Source organism: Trachemys scripta, chromosome 7, assembly GCF_013100865.1.
Source record: "Trachemys scripta elegans isolate TJP31775 chromosome 7, CAS_Tse_1.0, whole genome shotgun sequence".
Classification (NCBI taxonomy): Eukaryota; Metazoa; Chordata; order Testudines; family Emydidae; genus Trachemys; species Trachemys scripta.
This window is the reverse complement of record NC_048304.1, coordinates 10,262,102-10,287,970: the sequence shown is the minus strand read 5'-3', so window position 1 is coordinate 10,287,970 and position 25,869 is coordinate 10,262,102. Positions and strand designations below refer to the sequence as shown.

General features: G+C 43.1%; 1 protein-coding gene across 11 annotated transcripts in view; it reads left to right on the top strand.

Annotated features, from left to right (window-relative positions):
- Positions 1 to 1,005: 1,005 nt before the first annotated feature.
- Positions 1,006 to 25,869, top strand: part of FOXP1 (forkhead box P1) — a 518,592-nt gene continuing 493,728 nt past the window's right edge. For 10 of the 11 annotated variants that reach the window (XM_034777591.1, XM_034777590.1, XM_034777582.1 and 7 more), the window contains exons 1-2: positions 1,006 to 1,156; positions 2,586 to 2,682. The gene's annotated coding sequence lies outside the window, so the exon portion shown is untranslated. The remainder of the gene's footprint in view (positions 1,157 to 2,585; positions 2,683 to 25,869) is intronic. The other variant, XM_034777574.1, reaches the window with a different exon arrangement.

The following is a 25,869-nucleotide window of genomic DNA, read 5'->3' as shown; positions in this document are numbered from 1 at the left end:
CAACACACTAACAAATCTCATCACTTTTTTTTCCCCCCTGAGCACTGGATGTAAACTACCCTCTACACTTTCCTCCTGACCGGTATCTCTGCAACAGCAGGTAACTTGTGTTAAACAACGCATCGCCCCAGACTCTGAGCCTGTTCCTAGAAGGAGCAGCGAAGGGGGAGGGAAACAAACAAGCGACTCGCGATTTTAAGGCACTTTCTCCCAGCGGCGCCTGGCCCGGACTCACCCCAGCCCCAGCGCGCGTGTAACCTAGCTCCGTGCCCTTTGTAAGGAGAGACTCGCTCGCGGTACACGCCCGTTTCCTTGCACACTGGGGTTTGTCCTTCGGCTGAACTTTCACCTCCCGAACTCGCCTGCTTTCATTGGATCAAGTGCCGAAAAAAACGAGAGGGGAGAAGCCTCTCGCTTCGGCGCTGCCTCCGAAGCGCTCGCACTTTCTGCCCGGCGCTCGCTCCAGATCTCTCCCGCACCCCGACCCATCTCCCCCTCGCTCTCGCCTCTGGACGGGAACAAGCCCCAGCCAACAGTTTGCTCGCCCCGCTCGCTAGCCCCCCACCCGCATCCCCCTTTGCCCCAGCTCGGTTGTGTCCCCGTCTCCCCCTTGAGCCGAACGGCACCACCGCAGCCCTTGTGCCCCGGGTCTCCCCCTTCGCGCCTGGCTGCGCTGCGCCCCCCAGCTCCTCTGCCTCTTTTGCAACTGCGAGCTGTGTGTGTGTGTGTGTTTTTCTTTGCACCGAGCCTTGTTGTTTACCCAGCAGGTGGATGTGACGTCAGAGACTCATAACAGCAAAAAATAACAACATCTCCCTCCGCGGGGGTGTTATTTCTCTCCTCCCCCCCCCCAGCTTTACCTCCTTCTTCCTCCCTCTCGCCAAACTCCAGAGTGGCCGCGCAAGGCGCCTGGAGCCGAGCCGGGAGCGGCGGGGGCTGGGAGCGGGGCTGGCCCTGCCAGGCGCTGGGCTCCCCTGGAAGCTAGTCCCGAGCGGAGGGCTCTATTGTTATTTATTGTGCGGCTGTTGCACGCTGTGCCTGCTGCCCAGGCTCGGCGCATGGGGCTTGCCCGGCTAGAGTACAGGGAGGGACGGGCAGGCAGACTCACCCGCGCTGGGGGAGCCCGTAGTGGGCACCGACAGGCCGTCTCCAGCGGGTGAGTTTGGCTTTTCGGCTTTTCCCCTCCACTTTTCAGGCGCCTTCTTGTTTGTTTCACTTTTCTTCCCCCCCCCCCTCCAGCCCCCTAACTCCTTCCATCCCCCCCATCCCGAGCCTCCACGTGCCCCCCTCCCCCTGGCTGCTGGCGGGGGATGCGCGCTGGCCGCCGGGCTGTTTGCATAAATCAGAGCCGATGCAATGGGAGAGGCGGCGGCTCCTTCACCTCTGGGGCTGGCCGCTGGTCACTGCCGCCGGAGCAGCCCCACCAGCGCAGTGCCCCGCTGCGGGAGCGCGGCGAGCCGGGACAGGGAGCTGCTGCCTTGGGGGGGGGGGGGGGAAGGACCCCCCCTTCCCCTGGGGGGGGGGGGGGGGGGGGAACCAACTCCTCCCCCCCTTCTGCTCTCACTTTGGAAACTTTTTATCCATCTTCTGCCCCCTCCCCGTGAACTTCAGCGCACGGGCCCTGGGCGCACCCGCCCCTCCGCGCACGCAGGGGCTGGGCTCGCCCGCCGCTCGCGCGGGTGTCACGCCGCGGTGCGCTCCCGCGGAGTGGCGCCCCGGGGAGGAGCGCGCGGGCTCCCCCGGGGACCCTCCAGACGTGGGGCGGAGGGAAGGGTGGGAAGGTCCCGCTCAGTTACACCCCCGCCCCGAGCCCAGCCCACGCGCACGCAGGGGGCCGGCCACGCCGCTGAGCGTCCCCAGGCTTGGGCTCGGCGCTTTCCCGGGAGCCGGGGCTGCCGCAAGGCGGCGGGCGCGATCCCTGCCCCGCGGGAGTTGCGCGCGCGGAGCTGGGGGCTCGGGCTGGAGGGGCGCACACGCGGCGCAGTTGCAGGCAGAGAAGTTGCGGCCAGTGACTGTCCTCTTTCCCCCAGCGCAACGGGGACCTTGATTTCCCTCACTCCCCCCGCCTTGCTGCCACTGCTGGAGCAAGTCCTGCCTCCCGCCCCTGCCCATCCAGTACCACCTGTTGTCGCTTCCAGAGCACTCAGCCCAGATGACTCTGCGCCCGGCGTTCCCGGGTACCCCCGCCAGTGTAACGCACACACACACAGAGCCCAGCACCGCGCATCGTCCCCAGCCTTCGGTGCCTGCTCCGTTGCCAGCCTCCCTCCCTCTCTTCTGAGATGAAGTGTTTGAATAAACATTTGCAACTCCAGCCCCAACCCTGCCACTTGCCCCCTGGGGCAACTCTGCAAGCGCAGATCTCCGCTGAACGGCGATGAGGGGAGATTTTTAGATCCTGTTACTACCACTCAGTCCTGAGATCTATTTCCTGATCCCGTTTCTTGCAAGTGTTTCACGGCTCCTCTTCTTTCTCCCCCCCCCCCCCCACCCTGCACATTTTCTCTTCCCCCCCCCCCTCCCCGTTACCAAACCTGCCTTCTGGAGACTTGTTGAAAGAACCCCTGGTTTCTTCTCGACCGTAGAGCCCAAAGTTTTGCCTGCCGGAGCAGCAGCAGCCTTTGCTGAGGAGCTGTGTACTGGCGATCATTCACTCAGAGCCTCTCTCACTGCTATCTCCCGGTAAGTATAGGGAAATCGGCGGAGGCTTTTACATATAAGGCTATAAAGGACACCCCCCCCACACACACACTTCCCCACTCCAAAAGCAAACTCCCAAATAAAGAGAAACCAGGGGAACATCTATCATAAAGGGTACAGATTAGCTTACAAAAGCTACAGGCTGAAACGTTTATTTCAGGTCAGTGAAACCGAAGGGGGAAAAGTACATGCTGCAGGATGTATTAAACATGGAGTTGTCTTTTTTAACAAGAAAACATGGGATCAGAATTTAGCTAACAGTGTAAGTGCTGCTATAAAATACAGTGACATGCTTCCTTTCCCTCCCCCATCCCACTTTATAACTATTAATTATTTCCAACTCATTGTGTTTAAATACCGTTGCTGGGTTGATTACAAAGTGTATTGATTTTTAGCCTGCCTTCATTCTAGGCATTGGTCTTACAATTTGTTGCTTTCAGTGAACCAAAAAACTCTTAAAATGGCACTTTTTAAAAACAATATGACTGTCAGTGTCAACTCGTCAGACATAATGCTCCCACCAAGCATTTCATTTAACGGCTACAAGTGCTTCTGAATTCTACTTCTGTGGAGAGTTCTGGCTTGATCTCCTATCCTATCAGAAGTTTAGGGTTTCACTTTTAGTAACTGTTCTGTGAATGAGTAATGTGTACAGTATTTGCACAGTGTGTCTGTACAGTAGATGATTTTGAATCCTTGAGTATTGAATAATTATACTCATTTAAAAAAAACTTTAAATGACACTTGTTTTAAATTTAGCTTTTTCTGTTATGAATTTGCTTTGGTTATCTGACTTATAAAACATCAGTATAACTAATTACATTCTCTTAAGTAGGCAGATACTTACTTACAAGTAAGTCTTTCAAGAAATGTACTTCTCATACTCCTTAAGGTAGTAGTTGTCTTTGGTTTAATTTTATTGGAGGACAGAAATAGATGTTTGAAATACTTAATAGTATTTTACAATTTATCTGATTGAGAAGGCAAATCCTGTGTTCTTCTTCCGTGTTAAGCATAAGAGGTTTTCAAATATTTTGAGTTCTACAATAACAAAGTGGATCTCAAGGAGGAAGTGTACTATGCATCTTTGAACCTAGATTGAGGGGCTCCAGGGAAGGAGGGGAAACTTGAACTTTTGGTTTCAAGTTCTCTGTTCTAAATCCCCCTCCCTGTCCCAAATTTTATTTGAACTATTGCACAATTATATAGAATGAAATGGGGGTGATGGGTGGGGGAGGAATCTCCACTAGTCACCATTCAAAAGGTGTCGGCTAAAATCTCATTGCAAAAAAGGTAGTGTAGCTTTAATATCTTGCATTGGCAGCATTCTTTCCCCTTAGTCTTTGGATTAGTCATTGTATGAGAGAGAGGAGGAAAAAAAAAAAAAAAATCGCTTTTTTGAAAAAAGTAAAGTAAACAGCCTCCAACAAGTGAACCTTGACAACCCAGATTAAGGAAGGCAGTAGAGATCAAACAACTCTGCTGCTGGGCTGTTGTCAGGAGCTGCCTCACTGAAAGCTCTGGACTATTCGATCAGGCAGCAAGGTTATATGTTCACTTATCCAGAAATGGACCATTACAAATGCTGATCTTTGTTCTGAAACCAAAAGATGTTTTTTCTCAAAGTTATTTCTAGTGTTTTAATTCAGTGTTTTTCTACCTCTTCAGATTCTGACTTGCAGAACGAGTTAATTAATCAGTCTTTGGGACTGTGTTGTATTCAGTTTTAAGTTGATTTACAGTTGTATTTTATTTATGCTACCTAGAGTTGCAGAGAAGTTCACTAACATGTTAAACTTCAATTTTTTTGCTACCTCTGAAATTCTAGAATTTCTGAATTGTCAAGAAGCTGTGTGTGTGAGAGAGAGAGAGAGAGAGGGGTGTTCTGATGTGGACTAGAAGAATTTTGTTATTTTTTGTTTCACTCAGTTCTTGGAATTTAGAAAACAAAAAGATAGTTTTCTAAATATAGCATCAAACTATGAGATTTCATGTTTTGGCCATGTCCTGATTTTTACAAAAATGTGTGTGTCATGTCCCTTTTGAGTCTAATTACTATACTTTTGTTTAAAGAAAGTAGTACCATAGCGTATTATGGTTTTCTCAAAGTAAAACACAACCAAAGTATCAACTCAAATTAGATATTTATATTCCTTTAAACCTTTTGTAGGATTCTGTATTCCAGTGTAAACTCTGCAAATGTTATTCAACACCTAGTTTCTTGCTATAAAATATCCTAAAACAATGGAAATAGAGATTTTCAAATTCTTAAGTAAAAAGCTGCTATATTAATGTATACAGGAAACAACAAGTGAACATGTATTGCACGATTTAAAAAAAGCTGTATCATTTAAGTATTTCTTTAATTAGCAGTACAGACACACAATAAGCACTTCATACTTTTTTTATAAGCCAAGGTTTCATCACCATGCTGCACAACTTATTGCAAAGCCAGTAGTTTTTTATAGCATATACTTTTTATTGTCTAATTAAAGTATGCATGTTAAACATACACATGTATGCTATTAAGCCATTTTGGGTAATATGTAATGTTTAATAGCTATAAATATTTTCTCCTTAAATCAGTTCCACCAGGAATAGTAATAGTAACCAAGCTGGTTTTTATACTGGTAAGAGAAAGAAAAAGAGTTAAGTGAAGAATTGTACATTGAACACTGTCGTGTTGCAAATGTAGTGCAATGCTATTTTATTAGGGAAGATCGCTGTTTAACAGAGCTTAAATTTGAACTAACATCATTACTATGAGAATACCATAAACATGTAAGCCTCCCAAATCCATTTTGTTTCATGATACTGTAAAAATTAAGGAAAAGGTTAGTAGTAAACAGCAACATTTTTCATGGAATACAGTTAAGTATTTAATATTCTTATGACTATTTATATTGATCGTTTGAATTGGATGGCAGTTTCTTCATGAAATATTTTTCTGGTGTGTGTTATATGTAAAATTGTAAAACATGCATTCATGTAGAATTTGTATTTATAATGTGGTTATTTCAGCAAGTCTGTCCAGTTATTTATACTTCAATGGTGCTTTTGTCTTTCTACATTTTCTCAGAGATGCTTTAATAAAATTGAAATAGATCATATGCTGTCAGAAAATAGTATAAATTTTGTTTACGATTCAGTTGGTTTAAGGTACTTATACTAAAGAAGCTCATTTAACCCCAAGACTGAGTAGCATTAAGTGGTGAGAGGGCTCATGGAGAGCTTCTACTGCCCTTTGCTCTTATGATAATCTTAAATTACTACAGTTTAATTGCAACTTCAAGGGACTGAGCTGAAATGTTTTATGCAGCTGAGAAAGGGTTGGAGAAAACTGCAGCTAGATTTGCACAGGTAGTTGGTTTCCTTTGAACAGGAACTGCATTTGTTTATGCCTTTTCTTACCTTTCTAAATGCACGTTGTACTGTAGTTTCATGTAAGGGCCTATCAAGTTTGCACAGAAGTAAAAATCCAATAGCAAAACTTTGATCAGACTTCAGTGGGCGCAGGATTGGGCACTTATAGAAGCAACTTAGCGAATGGGTGAATACATATTTTGCACGTTGTCAATATTTAAATATATATGTGCATTAGATCAGAACCACCCCCCAAAAGAGTCTTTACTGTCTGTTTCTCAATCACTTCCATAAGAGATTTTCTTTTTTTTGTTTGGGGGGGGGGGGGGAGAAGAGGAGGGAAATTTTATAAAAACCTGAAGGAAATAATGACTGGTTTCAGTATTAAGGTAGTAACAAAACAAAAAAAATAAAAATGGAAAAACTACACTTATGGCTTGCACTCTGTCTGTACTGCAGCTCATTCCATTTATGACTTGGCACTGCAAGTGTCTCAGATGAATAACTTGCTATCTTCCACATGTGTCACAATACTTACTAAATGAGTAGTCAAAGACACTCATTCAATGAGTGGGTCAAATTTGTAGACATTTTGCATTGGACTCTTACAGCATATTTGCAGTAAAGGCAGCTATTCTCATAGACCCTGACCCAGCAAAGCACTCAATCTCAAGCCTGTGCTTAACTTAAGCACCAATGGTCCTATTGACGTCACATGCTTAAAGTTATACACATGCTTAAGAGCTTATTTGGATCCTAGCCATAGTGAAGTTAAATGATGATTTGAATTGTTTTGTTAGCTGAATGCTTTTCATGTGTCTTACTGCGGTAGGAAATTAAACAAGATTGGCTGTCTGTAGAATTGTTTTCTTTTGCCCTAACTAAAGCACTTGCTCACAGTCTACTGATCTCATAAACTACTATATAGCTTGATTCCCATTGCTATTCCTGTGTTGATAATTGCAGCTACAATAGGTAAGAAGATGATGTCACTGAGTATTCTGTATAGAGGAAGTAGGATGGAATAAACAATGCAGTAATCAGGAAAGACTTAATTATACAAACTTTATATAGTTTCAATATTTTTATTAATTCAGATTTTTTGGTGTTCAAAGATGTAAAGGGCTGCTTCGTTTTTAGAAGATCAGACACATATTGATTGGAATGTCTTGAGTACTTTAACATCCTCTTTCTTACTCTTTTCTTAAACCTACCTAATTACAGAAAAAATTAGCTTGCAGACTTCTCTACAAGTGTACTCTCGGGTTTTGTCTTTCTAGTCTCCTGGCACCAATCTATATACCTGAAGTGCACAGTATTATGTAGAACAGGGTGTTTGTGTGAATAAGCTTGATAGTTATTTATTCAGTCCCATTCTGAAAATGAAGATAATGTTCCATAAACAATTGAGAATACAGAAAAGACTGAACAAAACCAGTTTCTATTCAGAAAGAACTTCCTACCTGAGTAGGACTAAGTGATTTCCTCCCCCCACCCCCACACAGACCCTCCTTATGCTATTCAAATAAAAAAAACCCTCAATTTTAATGCCTTGAAATTGCAATTAAGTTGTAGTAATTTAAGATTATTGCAAGAGTGCAAAGGGCAATAGAAGCTCTTTAGAAGTCTCATCTCAACACTTAATGCTACTCAGTCATGGGGTTAAATGAGTTTCCTCAATGTAAGTACTTAAAGTAACTAAATCGTAAACAAAATTTATTCTATATTCTGACAACTAATAATCTATTTAAATTACATTAAAGTATGAGTGTGAAAATTTAATTAAATATAGAAGTACTGTCAAGCCCTGTAAATATCTTGACAGATCTACTTGAAATGGAAGCCATATCATGAAATATTTACTTATGTCTGGTGTTACAATATTCCTGGGAATGCTCTTTGGAAAACTAATTGTAGGCCTTTCCCATTCCCTTGTACAGTGGGAATGGTCTCAAAAGAATATGAATAAATAGAAATACTTGAGGATCATTTGAATAAAGTTATTGCTTACTGTTAAGTCTTTCCCTACAGTACTTGTCATTTTTTTTATTACAAGTGCCTATTTCCTCAATAAGTTAGCCTGTTAATTCAAATGTAAACTCTATTAAACAGACATCTTATGCGATGGAATAATATTTCCTAGTGTTCAAGGTGTGATGGATGCATAATTTAAGTCAACTTTCTTCTGTCTTTGACTAGGATTGAAATGGCCCAGAGCACAGCACTGCAGTAAATGTTGTTACTATTGTTGGTTTAATTTTTCAGAAAGAAAAATGTTTCTTACAAAATATGTGAAACCATTTTGTGTTGTGTATTTAAATACACAAGCCTGAGTGTCCCCTCACTCTTGTAAATCAGGAGTAATTCCACCGAAGTCCAGGCTATGCTGGTGTAAACAAAAGGAGAATCGTGCCTGTGTACTGTGCTCTGTGCCAGCATGTGGGAAAGCTGAGTTTGGGTGAAACTCCTGCACTCCTTAAGGCTTTGTGGGGCTGTAAGTGTTGCCAAGGTAATGCTATCCTCCCTATAGGGAGGATGCAGCATGAGTCTTGCTTTCTCATGCCTTGGTGACTGGTAGAAAGAGTGGTAGGGAAGTCTGAGCAGCAGACTGCTTGCTCTCCCAGGCTCAGAGCAAGTGCTTTGATCTTGGCAGCTGAGTCATGGGAGGGAGGATTAAGACCTATGAAGAGGGAGGGGAAAGAAATGTGGACTAGAATAGAATAGTCTGTTCAAAAACTCTGGAACTTCATGTGGGCTGGCTCATCTCCTAACTCATGGACGTGATGTGTGAGGAGTGAGGAGTGAATGCTTTCTTTTGGCAAACAGTCCTGTTTGGGCAGTGGGTTGAGGGGATAGTCCATGCTCAGGTGGCATTGGCTTCTCTGCTGCTAAAACAGAAAGTCAAACAAAAGGTGGCATAATTGGGCAAGTCGATTTGGAGCCACTAACATACTTATTAGTTTCGCCCCTAGAATCCAGACATTTCCTTTCATGTTGTGTCTTGGTTTGAGCTGTGCTTCCCAATTAGTTTTGTCATGTTGTTGCTAGCAATTAGGGTCAAGTGTCTTTCCTTGGGCTCTCTCTATTTTTCTTCTTGGTATCCCTCCCCCGGGTTCGTAATGCAAGCTGTTTATTCATTAATTAGTAGATTAAACATATTAACACATCAGTAAACTAGTCATACTTCCCAAGGCATCTTGGGAAACCCGCTGTAGTTTTATGTGATTGGACGTGCATTATTACTGCTTTAGATAGCACAACCAATGATGGCAAAGTGTTTTTAAGAACGAAATAGAGAGTGTGAAAGTAAGTAGAATGTCATGTCTGTATTAAAAAGATTGCAATAAAGAAAGATAAAATGGTGAGGAGGTTTGGTTACATGGTCAGAGCTTCAGATAATTATGGAAAAAAAATCAACCTTTTCTGCATCCCCTTCCCTCTCAACAAAACCACACCAGACCTACTTTCCAATGCAATAAGTGTTGGGGGAGGGCTTCACGTTATCTTGTTGAAAAGGTGCAGTTTAACAGTGCCAGAGGGTATGTCTACACAGCAACTAGACACCTGCAGCTTGCCCATGCCAGCTGACATGGGCTGCAGTGTAGAAATTCAGGCTTGGGTGGCAGCCTGAGCTCTGGGACCCTTCTATCTTGCAGTTACACAGCCCCTTAGATTAAGTCACTGGCATGGGCCAGCTGTAGGCTTTTAATTGCAGTGTTAGGTATATCCTAAAAGAGTTAGACACCAATCTCGTTGTAGAAGCTTTAGAAAATTCCATCCTGAGACCAAAACACCCTTCCCTCACAATCTTTTAAAATACATGCCTCATTTCTATACAAGCTCAGTGTAGTCTTACCCAGTACTTGCTGTAAAAGTTATTCATGTTCTTCAGTACTCGCTCCAGAATAACAGCATCGTTTCTCCTTTTACATTTATTTTTAAGAGCATCACAATTAATACCTCATTCAGATCTGAGGCAAGATTCAAGCTGACCCATAGTGCTGGGTTACCTCTTTGTTTTCGATCTCAAGGCTGTGCACGTCTGGAACGTAGTACTCTATTTCACAACAAGAAGACAGCGATGCAGATATTTGTGTCAAGATGTTCAAGCGCTGTTCTAATTACGAGGCTGCGTAAAATGGAAACTAGAACTGATGAAGGGAGGGAAGGCAGCAGAGCAGAGGAGGAGCAGTGTTCATGTCACTGCTTTTTCAATGAAACTTGCAGTGTAATAAATTTCTGCCTTCTTTGTTGAAAGAACGTTAATCATTTCATTAAGAAGAATTAAGTAATTAACTGATCTATCTTTAGGAAGCAGCGACTGCTTTTTTTTTAAAAAAAGCATCTTATTAATTAAATACTGTCATTAGGAAGTTTACCACTTACTTTACTACTATCAAAGGGTAACTAAGGATATTTCTATGCTGCAATTTAAAACCCCATGGCTGGCATGTGGTAACTGACTGAGGTTCAGGTGAAGGGGCTGTTTAATTGCTGTGAAGATGGTCAGGATCAGGCCTGAGCTCTGGGCCTCCTCCCCCCTCGCAGGGTCCTAGAGCCCAGGCTCCAATCTGATCCCAAATGTCTTCACCGCCATTAAAAAGCTCCTTAACCTAAACATAGCAAGCCCGAGTCAGCCGGCATGGGCCAGTGTGTATACATACTCTAGGCAAGTGAGAAGGCCTTCAGAGTTACTTATTACTATGTTGCTGGCATAGTAATAACTGTTTGAGATTTAAAATATGATATTCTAATAGAAAATACAATCTGCAATGAAGAGATTTTTCTGGCTTTTGTCAGCTGTGGTGTTGCAGACCTTATTTTCGGAGTGCTTGGTTTGGGATTAAGAAGTTTAAAATCTTAAAATTTTCACTTTTTTAAAATAATGGCTTTGTTACAAAGGTAAGCTGGTTGATAGTGAGTCATGAGCTCTGTCTTCTTTGAATGTTAGATGAACTTGTTAACTGTAGAATCCACTCATTTTGTTTTTTAGGACTCAATTCCCACACTCTGTATTCAGGCAGAAGTTCCACTGAAGTCAGTGGCCTAAATCCTACCCTTCCTCTGGTGCAGGAGTCCTCTTAAAAGCAGTTTACATGCTATGCATGATGAGGGATAGCTGTGCAGAGAGACTCTGCGCACCATGTGGACTGTAGAGTAATGCTCAAGATCAGCTGTTTCTACAGTGATTTAGACTAGAGCAAGGTAGGGGTGGAACAGATGTGTGGCATTGGCATGGCCAGTAAGCTTACTAAATTGGTGAATCACTCATCAAGACCAAACTGGTGGATGGGGAAAATAGTGAAAATATTCTTCACTACATTAGTGTATCAAAACTTCTGTTTTATTTTTTGTAACTTGACCGGCTCTAAGCAAGCTGCTTTTTCAGGAGGCACAGTGGTTGGGAGCATTTATGCTCCTGTACTGTACCTTGTAACCCAGTACATGTCCTCTACTCTGGATTGGGTCCTCTAGGAGATCTGTTACCTCTGTACAGAGTGCAGGGCATGGCACTAGTTTGTCAGATTGCTATCGTTTCTTTTATAATGACAACTATTTATAATACAGTAACTCTTCACTTAACATTGTAGTTATGTTCTTGAAAAATGCAACTAAGTGAAACAGTTAAGTGAATCCAATTTCCCCATAAGAATGAATGTGAATGGGGGGGGGGAGAGGAGTAGGTTCCAGGGAAATTTTGTTGTTTGCCGTATAGTACTGTAGTTGGGATGTGCTCACCCTTTACCCCACACAGCCCACTGGCACTGGAGACAGTGAGGCAGGTAAGGAGGCTGAAGGTGCTGTAGGCTAGGAGAAGCACGTTGCGCAGTGGCAGCTTCCCCTACTCTACAAGCATTAAGGGCGGGGGGCTCAACCTTTGGCCCACCTACACCCCCCCTTCCCCCAAACCTCCCCTCCCCCCAAACCCCCACCCTTAACTTGCCTCTTCTTCCCTCCCTGTCCTTGCTCCTTCCCCATGGCAATCAGCTGGCGTGCAGCATTCAGAAGGTAGGAGGGAGTGGGGAGGAGCGAGGACTGGACACAAACCAGCTGATTGCCGCAGGCAGGAGAGGGAGGGGGAAGCCTGTGTGCTGAGTCCTCGCTCCTCTCCTCCCCTCCTGCCCACAGCAATCAGCTGGCTTGCCACATTCAGGGAGGAGGGGGGAGGAGCAAGGACTCAGCGCACGAGCTCCCCCCTCCTTCCCTCCCTCCCACCCACGGCAATCAGCTGGCTTGTGTCGTTGGGGAGGGAGGAGGCGCCTGCACGCTGAGTCCTCCTCCCCCCCCCCCCCCAAATGCCGCAAGCCAGCTGATTGCCATGGGCAGGAGGCAGGGGGAAGGTGCTGATCTGCGGTCTGCCGGCAGGTGGGAGGCACTGGGGGAGGGGCACGTAGGGGAGCCTATGGGGTGCTGCCCAGCTGTGGACAAATCAGGCAGCCAAACGACGTTATAGCGAAGCATTGCACAACTTTAAATGGAGCATGTTCTGTAATTGAGCAGGGACATAACCTCCTCTCGCTTAACATTGTTTTGATCTTAAGTGGGGAGTTACTGCACCCTGGACAGTGGTACTGAAATTTGAACGTACCAGCTGGAGTTCACCTTGAGCCAGGTAAATCACATAATGTAGTAGCAGCAGTCACATTGGTATTGGTACGTTCTTTTCCATAACTACGCTTCTTCCAAAAGAGACAGCTTCTTTTCTTTTACCTTAAGACAATGTAATGCAAACTCTTTGTCAGTATACAGTCGATTTATAACAGAGTGGGTGAACTTAGTAAGTAGGTGCATTTCAGTGCATGGGATATACAGAGACAGGGCTGGATTCTGTTCCCAGTTATAATGGCATATGCCCAGAGGGTCTCCATGTAAAACACTTGCACTACTCTGAGTTACGTGAGAGCAGAGTTTGGCCAATAGCCTTGATGCAAGTACAAACTACAGATTATAAAGAAGTACTTGGTCTGTATGTCTCCTAGTGGAACTGACTTCATTGGCATTACGCCAGCAATGGATTTGGCCCAGTAAGTTTTGTAGCATTAAGATATTAACTTTTTCTAAAACCAAATACTTGTGACAAGGGCCCAGTCCTGCTCCCACTGAAGCAAAACTCCCTATTGATTTAAATGGGGGCAGGATAAGGCTCTCTGAAATTGTCCATGGTAAATCTCATTTGTCAGTCATAAACTGTACTCCCGTTCATTAACATTGACAGTGTACTCAGATGTTGTGTTCAAACATTTTAAAAGTAAACTGTATTTTCTAACAAATCATTACTTGCGATTCAGAATGCTTTGAACAAAGAATGTGTTACAAGCATGCATCCCAGTTATGGTTAGTATAGGTAACTGTGACAAAATTCTGTCCTTGTCTCTGTGGGTCCCATGTTTCCTGGTAGATTTCTAGCCTCAGAGGCTCACTGTGACCCTCCACGTAGTCCTTCTCTCTCTAGAGGCAAAGGTCACAGCCTACTGAGCCCTTTTCATCATAAGCTAGCAAGGGAGGTGAGGAGACGCTATCCTCCCTTACACAGTCTCTGTTGTCTCCCAGGTCTCAGTGATTAATGAGGGGGAAAAGACAGGGAGCCCAGGCCTGCCCTCTACTCCAGGCTCCAGCCTTGGGACCCTAATAGTATCAGCTATGGTAGCTAACTTTTTAGAAACAGGATGGGTACAATTCCCTGGGCCACTTCTCAACAGCAGCCCCGACTTCCTCAAGATCGATTTCACCCTTACCTCAGGGTTTGTATGGCTCAGTCTCTCCAATAGCACAGCTTCCTCCTACAGCTCCTGACACACACCCACTCACCTGCCTAAGTGGGAGACTTTTAACTAGTTTCAGCCAGCCCCTGATTGGCTTCAGGTGTCCCAATCAACCTAACTGTCCTCCCTGCCTTCTGGAAAGATCTTAATTGGCCCCAGGTGTCTTAATTGAATTGGAGCAGCTGCCATTTGCTTATCCTGGTAACAGGGATTTGTTTAGCCTGTGGCTAATATATCTGTCTCCCATTACTTTACTATAGCCATCTGGCCTTGCCCCGTCACATAACTTACAATTGTACTGTAGGTAATACATTTGTGTGGGTTTTTTTTTGTTTTGTTTGAGTATCTGTTGTAAAAAGCAGTTATCTTCCTTCACAGGACTGATTTTTGGTTTTTTAAATCCTTCATTTTAGTAACAGGATCTTGTTGAGATTCAGACATTCACCTCAGTACACTTCAGTTGGTGTTGTATCTTATTGTGAGGGAATCCATCCCTGTATTCACATCCTACACCCTATTGTAATAATCTCTGTACAAGGTATGCCTTGTACGGTGTTTGAAAATTCAAAATTTGGTGGTGAACATTGTCCTGATAAAATGTGTGGCAACATTGAATGTGAAGTTATAAGATTCCCCTGTATGATGTTGTTAACACATGTTCCAAAGCCCTGCCCAAGCAGAAGTTGGCAGATGGGTCTGTCCTAAACAAAGGAATGTGTGCTCTGCTTAATTTGCATTTAAGCAATAAACAGAGTCCTCGAGCAGGAAGGGGAAAAAAGAAAGCTCAAAGAGGTGAAAAAAACAGCAGGGAACATCCTTCCATGTAGACTTTGTCTCCTGGTTTTCAGCTGGTTATGTTTTTTCAAGAGGGGGATTGCAACTAAAAAGCAGGGGCAAACACACCAAGACACTCCCTCTTTTTCCCTCTCTGTCTCTGGTATTGCACCAAAGAAGACAAAGGAAAACAGCCGTTGGACTCAGGGGGAGGGGGAGGATCCTGACCTGAAAGTTTGGTCACTAATCTGCTGGAGCATGTGGTGAGAAAGTTTGCTTTGCAACTAAGATAGTTGAAGGAGATACTAGTAAGTGTTTTATCTCTCTTTTTCTTCTAACGATTTTTTTACTTTTATGCCTCATTACTTGTATTCACTTAAAATCTCTTTTTGTAGTAAACCAGCTTTTATTGTTGTTTCTAATCCAGTGAGTTTAAGTTGAACTGTCTGGGTAACTCTATTTAAGGTAATAAAATGGCATATTATTCCCCTAGAGGAATAACAGACTTAAAATATTTCTACTGTCCAGGACAGGCCTGGGCAGTACAGGACAGACATTTTTGGCAGAAGATCTGGGACGGGGAGTATGTTGGGGTCATCCTGCAGTGTAACTAAGGCTAGTGAGAGCCAGGGTGTAATTGGCAGGCTTCAGTTACACGTAGACATTCAGGGTGTGGCTTGGATGCTGGCAGGCTGTTTGTGGGCAGCCCAGGTGGGAGCCACTAGAGCAAGTCATTGCAAGGCACCCAAGGTTGCAGGGCAGGGGTGACTCAGTCCCCCATTGGTCTGAATTGTGCCGTTACGTCACACTTGTACATCTGTTCTGTTTTCACTGCTGTAAAAACAGTATCTACAGCACTTAAAAATTGTTTTTTAAAAAAAAAAAGCTGAAATGCAATATAGTACCTGTGAAGTAAACTTAAAAATATTAAATCAGTTCAGCTTATTTCTACTATTTAAAAATCAAATTGGAGAAGACTCACTATCCTATTTATTTTAAAGATTGGCGTGAATACACACTTCCCAGAAAAGGGTGCTTGGCCGGTTTAAGTGGTTGACTGAGGTTTTTTTGGACAGCTTTACATTTGCTTATAAATTCTTGCCATGCATAAGCAAATTATTGGAAATGGAAATTTATTAACTAGGGTTTTTAGGGAGTATAATAGAGAGACTCACTCTCTCACCCGTGTAAACTAGTCAATCTGAACAATCTGAAAAATAGTAGATACTGGCTTCTAGCTCTGTTATCAAACTTGCTGCATAAGCCAGAGTTTATGCACTGTGATAATGCTAATGACCAACAGAACCAATGATGCATGACTAGAGGAAATCAGTGGTATAATCTGTGAAAGTTATCAGTTTTTTGTCATTAAATATTAGTGATAAATAATACACTTCAATTTGAGTAGCTAGAACATATTTAATTCTGATGTACAGAGTTTCCAATTTAATAAGGGTCATTGCTGAGTAAAATGATAATCTTTTGTAATTTAAATGGAAAGATAAAATGCATTTGTTTCAGCATAATCCACTGGCTCTGGCCATCCAGTAATGTTTGTCTTGACCGGCCTGTGATTGCTAGATAGTGGGTATTTTTGTGCAGCTACTTGGCTGGACTGTGTTTTTTATTTAAACATCTAGTTTGATTGAGCCACGCAAAAAGTTAAATATATGAAACCCGAGCCAAACAGTAGATTCTTAGTTTATACTAATCAGACCCTTCCATTCTGTATTATGAACTTCATATCATAGAAGATATACGTTGCCCCATCAAGTGGCCCTTCCCCAAAACCAATGCATGGGTCATAATATAAGTGGGAGGGCAAAAATTTAAGATTAAATATACAGCATTCAGTCAGCCAAAGGTACAGAGAAATCATGGAGTAAGGGATCCAAATTGTATGAAGCGATCCAGTAAGATAAGCATACCACAGTTCAAGTAAGATATTAGGGCTCTCTTTATACAAGGCAGTTTACACTAGGAAAAAGTCTGATTTGGTTAAAAAAGCAAATACTGTATAGAGAAACACAATGTAACTGTCTCAACATTATCTAAAGTATTGTGTGATCTTAAAGACTTCATCCTTTTTTTTTTTTCCTCTTGTGAATTTGTGCTTCTGAAGGAGAATAGCTTTGGCTTGAGCCAGTTGGAGTGTGGGAGCCTCTGTTCAATTTTCTTTATCTATACCTCAGTTCTCATCTGCAATAACCTTGATATTCCAGCCCAGTGTCTTACTTGGACAGATTTGCCAATTGCGCCAAATGGGTGTCTTTGTGATGTGGACAACTCAGACCACCGCTATCCATATTCGTGTCCGAACCCAGAGTCTGATCTCAGGTTTCCAGAATTGGAAGTCCAGTACACTTTACTCATTGTGCCTGCCATTTTGCCAATCTTTGCATCATCTCTAACTGCCCCAGGTATTGAAGCAAAACCTGTTGCCTTAACTCAATCAAATCTTCCACTGATTCAAGGCAATTGCTCAATTTAAGAAAGGACTTCAGGATTTGGCCCATAGTTCATGAAATGCAACCCCCTCGGTACCTAAATATAATGGGCCAGATTCTGCCTTTGCATAATACAGGCAGCTCCAAATGACTTCAGCGGGAGTTGCATGCATGCATTTCAGCCTGTGGTCATCTTGTATTGGAAGTCTCTTGAAAATACTTTATTCTAACAACATTCAAATATTTATTTTCTGGTAGGATGATTTTTCTTGTGTGTCCCCCTCTCCTCCCAACCAACACATCTTGCCTTCTACCTATGCCTCCTCTCATAACATAACTTCAAGTTCAAAGTCCTTCCACTTCCCCTCACTAACTAAAAATAAAGTTTATTGTTTGTTTGTTTTTCACCGGTACCTTACACTGGTTATGGAGACCTGCCTGTGCTGGGAGCTCTTTCTGCTATTTTGACTGCAGGCCCCATCCCAAAGAGCTAGTTATGTTAAGCAATCTGCACAATGGTACAGACCGAGAGGGGATGGGGGAATGGAGTACTCAGGATCATAGACTTTAAGGTCAGAAGGGACCATTATGATCATCTAGTCTGACCTCCTGCACAACGCAGGCCACAGAATCTCACCCACCGACTCCTGTATCAAACCTGTGTCTGAGCCATTGAAGTCCTCCAATCATGGTTTAAAGACTTCAAGGTGCAGAGAATCTTCCAGCAAATGACCCGTGCCCCATGCTGCAGAGGCAAGTGCTTCAGGAATTGGAGCACAAATTACACTCCCAGCAAACCAGTGCTTAGCTAGGTGCCACAAACTGTCTGTATGGGATTTAAAAATCCGTGACATCAGGCCAGTGACCTGCAGTCCTGTGTCCTGACACCATCTTTCTCATGAGTGCACTGAAAGATAAAGGTTATGCCCGTAAGATAAGGGTGATCCAACCACCCATTCAGGAGGTGGAATTGGCACAACTGAGTAATAAGAAGCACTCCTGTGAGGCTTCCTAGATCCTTATAAGATAAGATAAGATCCTCCTAGATAAGTTTCCTAGATCCTTAGCAAAATGGTTTCATGTTCAGTTGTTAGAACTCTCCATTTTTAAAACCATCATGTTACATTTGATAATCTCAATGTTGTATCTTCTGCCCTTGCTACTCGCTGCCTGGCTCATGCTGTGCTAAACTGTGGACCTAATGGTCAGTCAATTGGAGAAGAGGGCAAAAGTTGGTCAGAGAAGGAAGTGTGTTAAGATGGGCTGTACATACAGTGCCTATAGCATGCCAAGAGTTTCATAATCTATATTCAAGGAGAAAAGTTCCCTAGTTTTCTTGCAGTTACTTTAACTTTTATAAAATCTCTCATCCTCTTTGAAGATGGTGTTCTGGGTTTTGTAGAGAACCAAGACCTTAATACTCAGCAGTTTGCAACCTCTGTAATCCCCTCTGTTTCCATGAGTTGAGGAGAGGCTATGTCTAGCACTCCCAGCATACCAACTGGGTATGTGGGAGGAGAGGTGAGGTGAGAGCCAGCGGGATCCTTTAGATTCTTCCTTTTCAAAACCTCCAGAGGGAACCAGCACAAATGTGAACTCCCCCCTCTCAGAGGAGGGCTTCAGGAATAGCTGTATTTGAGAGAGGAGGGAATGTTGGAATTGTGTCTGGCTCCTGGAGCTGTGTGTCCTGGGGCCAAGGAGCAGGTGGGTTGGGTGAAAAGGGAAAAGTAAAGACCATTTAGGTGGATGGCCTTTATCTCCTGGCGATCCTCCTAGAAATGCTAAATGACAGGTCTAAGGAAAAGAGAACCTGCCGTGTTTTTAAAGAGTTCCCTACTAAACTTTCAGGCCTTATGTGTGCGTCCTTGTGCGGGGGGTCGGGCTCCCGGTTGTCCGTGACCCATCACCTTCAAACCTTACAGGTATTCCCAAAGCTTCTCTCTTGTGCTTGCTGCTGCAGTATACTTCTGCCCTTAGCAATACCTGTTGATCGTATCAGGGTTATAAAGCTAATGCAAGCCTGGCTCTTTTTATTGTTTCCTTAACGGAGTTCTGTCTGTTGCTAAGGTCACTGGTGTGCATTGACTCAAAATCAATATGATTTTTGTTTTTTTCACTTGCAGATTTTTTTATTTTTTTTATTTTACTACTTTCCCCTTAACGGCAAGTGGTTAGCTGATCTGAAGATTGGCTCTTCTTGACCAGGGCTGACTGTATCTAATTGCCGCAGTCTTCAAAACCTTAGCTGGATGATAAGCACATACAGTTACATATGTACCTATAGAGCAGCTTGTTAACTACTTAGTCTAACTTTCAAATAAAAAGAGAAGTTGGCATGGAAATACAGGGCCAGATCCTCTGTTGATGTAAATGGATGTGGCTCCCTTGAGTTCAGGAGAGTTACTCTGACTTACGCCATATAAGGCTCTGGCTTTGTCACTTTTATTCAGTGTGTATTTTGTGTATAAGGAGCTGTATGTAGAATTTGGCTAAGAGAGGTGAAAACATTATCTACTATTAGCTAAGCTGGAAATATTGAGAACATGATTGAAACTGGAGAATTACTGCTCCTGCTCTGCCCTCTGGTATTTGTGTACAACAGTCTCTGCTTGGCCCTGTATGAGGACTAGTGTAGATGCCAGGTGTTCAGTGACTAGCCTGGATGGTCGTTAACATAGTGTTAGATTTGCTCAGGCTTATACTGGGTTTTTGAGTAAAGCTTTAAATATGATTGATGCTTTTATTGCTTTTGAAATTGGTGCAGGTGCGTGTTAACAGGAAGTGAAACTCTAGCAGTCCTGTGGGAGCTTCATTCAAATTGTGCCAAGCAGGTACAGTATACAAGTGTTATCACTTTACTGATAATCTGGCATAGTGTGGGTATTCACACGTGTCATAGGGATTATAGGTGGTGAAGTCATACTGCAGCTTGGCACAGAGCTAAACCATTTGTGAGGTGGTGCAGGAAAGCTATAGTATATAGGCTTGATGTTTCCTTGCTTTTCTTCTCATGCGAAGTAAAGCTGAATAGGAGTTTTATTTGTTCAGGCTTCCCTTTCTCTTGGAAAACCAGTCAGCTGTTAACAATGAATAGAATATATATATAAATGAATCAAAAGGTATTGTTTTGCTATCAATTTAACATAGTCTATCAGCCAGCGGATGCGGTTGGTCTGTGACTCAGTAACTTTTTTAGCCTTTGTATTCTAGTGACCTGTTATTGTGTTGCTCACAAGTAGAGTAAATTAGATGGTGAAAATCTAGTCCCTTGGTGATGTCACACTGCCTGGAGTGGCTCACGACTGTGAGTGCCTACCTCAGGGCAGACTGTCAAAAGTAGGGCAGACACCCGAAACTGGTGGTATGTTATATAATTGGATTTCACCCACCCAGTACCAAGTGTGAACTCCCAAAGTACTGCAATAGTCTTATAATGGAGTCGCAGACAGTTTACCTTTAGACCTGCGGTTCTCAACCGTTGGCCCGCATGCGGCCCTCTTAGCACACAGCTGCGGCCCAGGGGGAGGGGTCTGGGCTGCCCTGCCACCTCGTGTGGGGGGTTGGGCTCCTGGTTGCTGGCCACCCCTGTGGGATTGGGGCGTTGGGCTCCCCACCGGCCTCGAGGGCTCACGAGCTACTAGGGATGTCCTATAATTTACTTTTTTTTTTTTTAAATGTGCCTTTTTGTTCCTTTTTTAATGTGCCTTTGTGCTGTTGTAAAAATGCATTTGAACAAAACGTAATTTGTTTTATTCAGATTTTTTTTCTACACCTTCTTGAGAGTTTATTCAAGAGAGCCAATAAACCAGCATATAGACTTTCCCATTACCCAAAGCTGCATTCGGAGTGAATGTTCAAACAAGTAAAAACCCAACACTCCCCCCCCGCCTCAAGCCATTGCAAATTTAGTGCAGAAAACACGGAGGAAGATATGAAGCCCCGCAATATCCTTGGACTAAGGCATAGTAGTTTTGTGATGTGCACAGAGGGGAACTAGAATCAGAATTTCAGCTTTAAATCACTTAAGCTGGATTTTTCAGAGGAACTTGAGTTAATCTTTAACTTTGTCTCAGTTTAGCACATTTAAAGTACACATGGTCTTGTCTGCACTAGACTTTTTGGAACATGCTAGCCAACACCTCCGAACAACACACTTTTAAATTCTAGTTGAGATAAAAAGGAGGGCACCAAATTTAATTCTAGTTTCAGCTCGTGGAGATGCACGTGTTTATATTCTGTCTGAATCTGGCTGTAGGATTTGTAATTTCCCACATCTAACAGTGGAATGTTATGGAGTCTGCATTTGCTGTTCATGTCTGAATATCACATTTTTGCCATTGTAGAGGTAAATGCAAAACTGAAAGTGGATTGGATTATTCTATTCCATATTGAAAATAAACCAGTAGTGGGGATCTTTGCTTTTTCTAGTTCCCCGTAGTATCTGTTACTTCCGTAAAACACTTGTAGTGTTTTAGGGTAGTGATTTCTTGGTGGGCAGCTTAGAGTGCTGTTACACCAGTGATCCATTCATTAGTGACAGTAGAACTTGTGCTTCTGGGCCTACTGAGGCATAATGTAGAGGTGATCTTAGCGAGAGATGTTTTACGATGCTCTCAAGTGCTCTTTGGTGACTAGTCAATCCATGAAGTGCTCTCCAAAGAGGTTGAGTGACCTGCCCTCACTGTCACATGGACAGTGTCATGAGCTCAGCTGTGCATTGTATGATCTGAATGTGTTTATACTGTGCATATAGAGGAGCTTGAGGTATGCTGTGGGGAGAAATGCATCTATTTAGTATAAAGAGGAAAGTGGAAATCTTATGTTCACTTACCCAGTAACCAGAATCCTTGCATTACAGCAAAGAAATTGGAGAAACCTGGACCAAAGAGTCCAGAATCTCCGACGTTCACATAGAAAGCATTTTCTAGTCTCTGTTAAATGCATATAAAATTCGAGGCAACGGTAGATTCCCACTTGGTTTTAAATAAATAACACTGGTTTTAAAAAAAGAAAAAGCCCACTGGAAATTGCTCAATGTTTATAAAATTATACACTGGGATTTGAAATGTCCTCCATTGGCACTCTGGAAGCATCTGTCATAACTAATTCATTTAAAATATACTTTATGATGAGTACAGTATTGTACTCGGTGTGTGTTAGTTAAACGTCTACATGCAGTGCGAGGAAAGAAATGCACTTCTAGTCTATCTGATAATCCTAGGAAGGAACACATTTGCTATGAACAAACACGTTTTCCTTAGTTGTTGTCTTTGTCAGGACCAAACCTGTACCTGTTTGTGCTGAGGTTGTTGATGGTAATGTTTGTGGAGCAGGTGATGAGGTGGGTGGAGTTTATTTCAATAGTCCTCCTAGGGATGACTGTAGAGTATGTAGTACTTCTGTGACAGTGATAAGAGCGTGATTGTCTTGCATACAGTACCTACAATTAAAAATGCTGAGATACTTTGGCGTTCTGAATTTTAAACCATTTCTGAGTACAAACGCTTTAGGCAATCTATATTTTCCAAAGGATAATTTGGTCAAGTTATGGAACGTCTCGGGTCTCCTCCCCATAGAAACAATCAAGAGTATTCGGCTTACACGCAATTAGAGTAGTTGAGAATGCACTGTAATTATCCGACCAGATACAGGTACAGCTTCAAATATTGTGCAAGCTGGGATTTGTTACCAAGGATGCTGCAGTGACTCTTAAGTTTCATTTTCTCTGCACTGAATTGGCACTTGGCCACTCTGCCCTGGAACAGTCGCTGGCATATCTCCTTCCTCTGACAGTTTTTTCCTCCCCTCTCTTCATGTCCTCTGTTTCTGTTCTTTATTTCCATTTTATCTTCCTCTCTCACCTGCCCTGCCTCCTTCCCCTCCCTCTCACCCCCCCTGCTTTATGACCTTGGGATGGGACTGTCTTTATTTTTGTGTATTCTACAATACTGAGCACACTGGTGCTAAAGTGTTTTTTGCTGCTCTTTTGTGATCAGGCTACATGCTGCTGTTGTGAGGGGTGTGTGTGTGTTGGCCTGTGATAGCTTCTGAGACAGTGGGTTGTGGCGTAACCTGCAGCCTTGTGTATGTGAGCTGCTCCTGTGAGAGCATGGAGCTGTCTACTGATTTACTTGCAGTGGGGTGCAGGATGCATTAAGGTTAATGCAGAGTCTCAATGCTCCCACTGTGCTAGTCTAGTGCCTCCGAGGTGTGATATCAAGAACTGCATGATGATGTTGATGGAAAAGCTTGCGGAAAGGTCATTGCACAATACACAGTTGATGCACTTGAAAGTGAAAAATCAGTGTGTATTGTGTTAGAAAGCATTTAAAGAGTTAATCCTGCAGGTCTCCCTGTAGTGCTGACTGTCCTGTGTCACTTCCAGGTTATTAAAGCCCTTGCCAGTGTTGTAACCACATAATCCTCTGTGTCCTGCTTGGATCAGAGCACGTATAGGATTCTCCATTGCTTTCTGCCTGGATGATTTGCATTTTAAGGCTTTCTGTCTTAGTGTTCATGCAGGGTAGGCTCTGCAAAAGAGGACAGTGGCAAAAGTTGGGTCTGGGGGAGTGTGACGGAATACACCCTGTATCTTTGTGCAAGGTATGCCTTGTAAGATAGCATGTGAAAATTCATAATTTGCTAGTATTGTCCTGATAAAATATAGGTGACAACATTGTATATGAAGTGATAAGATTCCCCTGTATGATGTTAACACATGATCCAAACCCCACAGCCATGCCCAAGCAGAAGTCAGCAAACTGGCCTGTTCTAAACAAAAGAATGTGTGCTTGCATTACTTTGCATTTAAGCAGTAAACGGAGTCATTAAGCAGGAAGGGAAACAAAGGAAACACAAACTGCTGTGAAAAATAGCGGGGAACATCCTTCCACATAGACTCTTTGTCTCTTGGTTCTCAGCTGGAAAAGTTTTTCAAGAGGGGGACTGCAACTATAAAAAGGAGGGGCAAACACCCCAAGGGTCCCCCATCTCTTTCCTGTGCCTTTCGCATTCTCTGTACCTTAGAAGACAAAAGAAATAGCCATTGGACTCTGGGGGGCGGGAGGTTTGTCCTGACTCGAAGAGTTTGGTCAATAATCTTGCTGGAAAAATGTGGTGAGAATTTTTGCTTGAATCTAATATAGTTTAAGTTAGGTGTTAGTAAATGTTTTATCTTTATTTTTCTTGTAACCATTTCTGACTTTTATGTCTCGTACTTGTACTCCCTTAAAATCTCTTTGTAGTTAACTTGTTTTATCTAATCCAGTGTATTTAGGTGTCGGGGTAACTCTATTTAGAATAACAAGCTAGTGTGTGTTGTTCCTTTAAAGGAATAATAGACTTAATATATTTGGACTATCCAGGAGAGGACTGGGCTATGGAAGATGTACATTTCTGGGGAAAGTCTTGGACGGGGAGTGTGTTGGGAGTCACCCTGCAGTATAACCAACGGTGTGACTGGCAGACTGCTGTTACACAAACACATCTGGGAGTGAACTGTATGGTGGTGCATGCATGTGAGCTGTCCAGGTTGGAGGCTACAATATCAAGGCATCCCAGATTACATGCTGGGGTGACACTGCCACCCCACTAGTGTGGATTGTACCCCAGTATGTCACAGGGAGATTTGTGCTTTTTCCACTGCCCTGTCATTCTGGACCACCAGTTTCTGATTCCCCCAGTCTGTGCCCCATTCCTCTCCAGTGCTGGGCTGCACCTGAGGTGCACGTTGAAGGCTGCCATTGACTGAGAGATGTGCTACAAGAAAAATCAGACTGCACTGCATTTATGTCCCACTCTCCAGGGCTCTCTGATGCTGTCATGTGTTGTGAATACTTGGAGCAAGTTACTAACGAACTCAAGTTTCCCATTTACCATCAGTTGTCTTAAATTATTTCTTACTTCAGAGCCCCGTTTCTGAGCCCTGTTCAGAGCGTCCTTTCAAAATGTAATAAGGAAGGATAAGTCTGGCATTGCAGAAGTCTAAGAAGCTGTAGTCTGTTTTCAGTAAACTCTGACCCTCCGCCTGTATTCTTTGCTCTTCTTAGTCATTAATCTAGCTGAAAATGTTACTTCTGAGTTTATAATGCATACCCTTGTTATTTTTGTAATACAAAAGTGTAACAGACTCAGCATGGACTTTTCCTCGTAGTCTTGGAAGAAGATTAGTGTCAAGATATGTGTACAGACTGCTTATATTTCTAAGGAAATTGGGAGGGAGGGGAGAAGGAGAAGGGAATTGATTACTATTGGTAACTTAATTTACTGAAAACTAAAGAGTCCCAAAGAGAAACCCACTTCAAAAGCTTTGGTTTTTACAAAGGATACGTTCTAACTCTATTGCAGTGGTCTACGGTTTCAGCCACTCTCTTTGATACATGTGTGTGAAAGCAGTTGTGTTAGACAGAAGGAAATGATAAAATCTAAGAATTAAAGCATAGGATGAGAAGGGCAGTGAGTAGCATGAAATTGAAAGATGTTCAACTCTAACAAGCATTCCCATAAACCGACCATAGTTTGTCACCTCATTACAGGTTGTCATTGTTTGTTTGATCTATTAAATGGATTGGGCTGGGTGGCTAACAGAGGTGGGGGTTTTTTGTTTTAGATTTAGCTACCATTGGTTAGTGCAAATTAAAAAAAAAAAAAAAAACTTGATTGCATTTGAATGACCAACACTAGAGAAACTTCAAGCTCACATTACATTCTAAATTTCTTTAATTTATTTTTAAAGTGGAAATTTTGCAAGCTGACGTTTTTGCAGCATGCGTAGTACAATTTGGCTGACAGCATTGTCTGGCAAAAGAAATAACCAAATTATT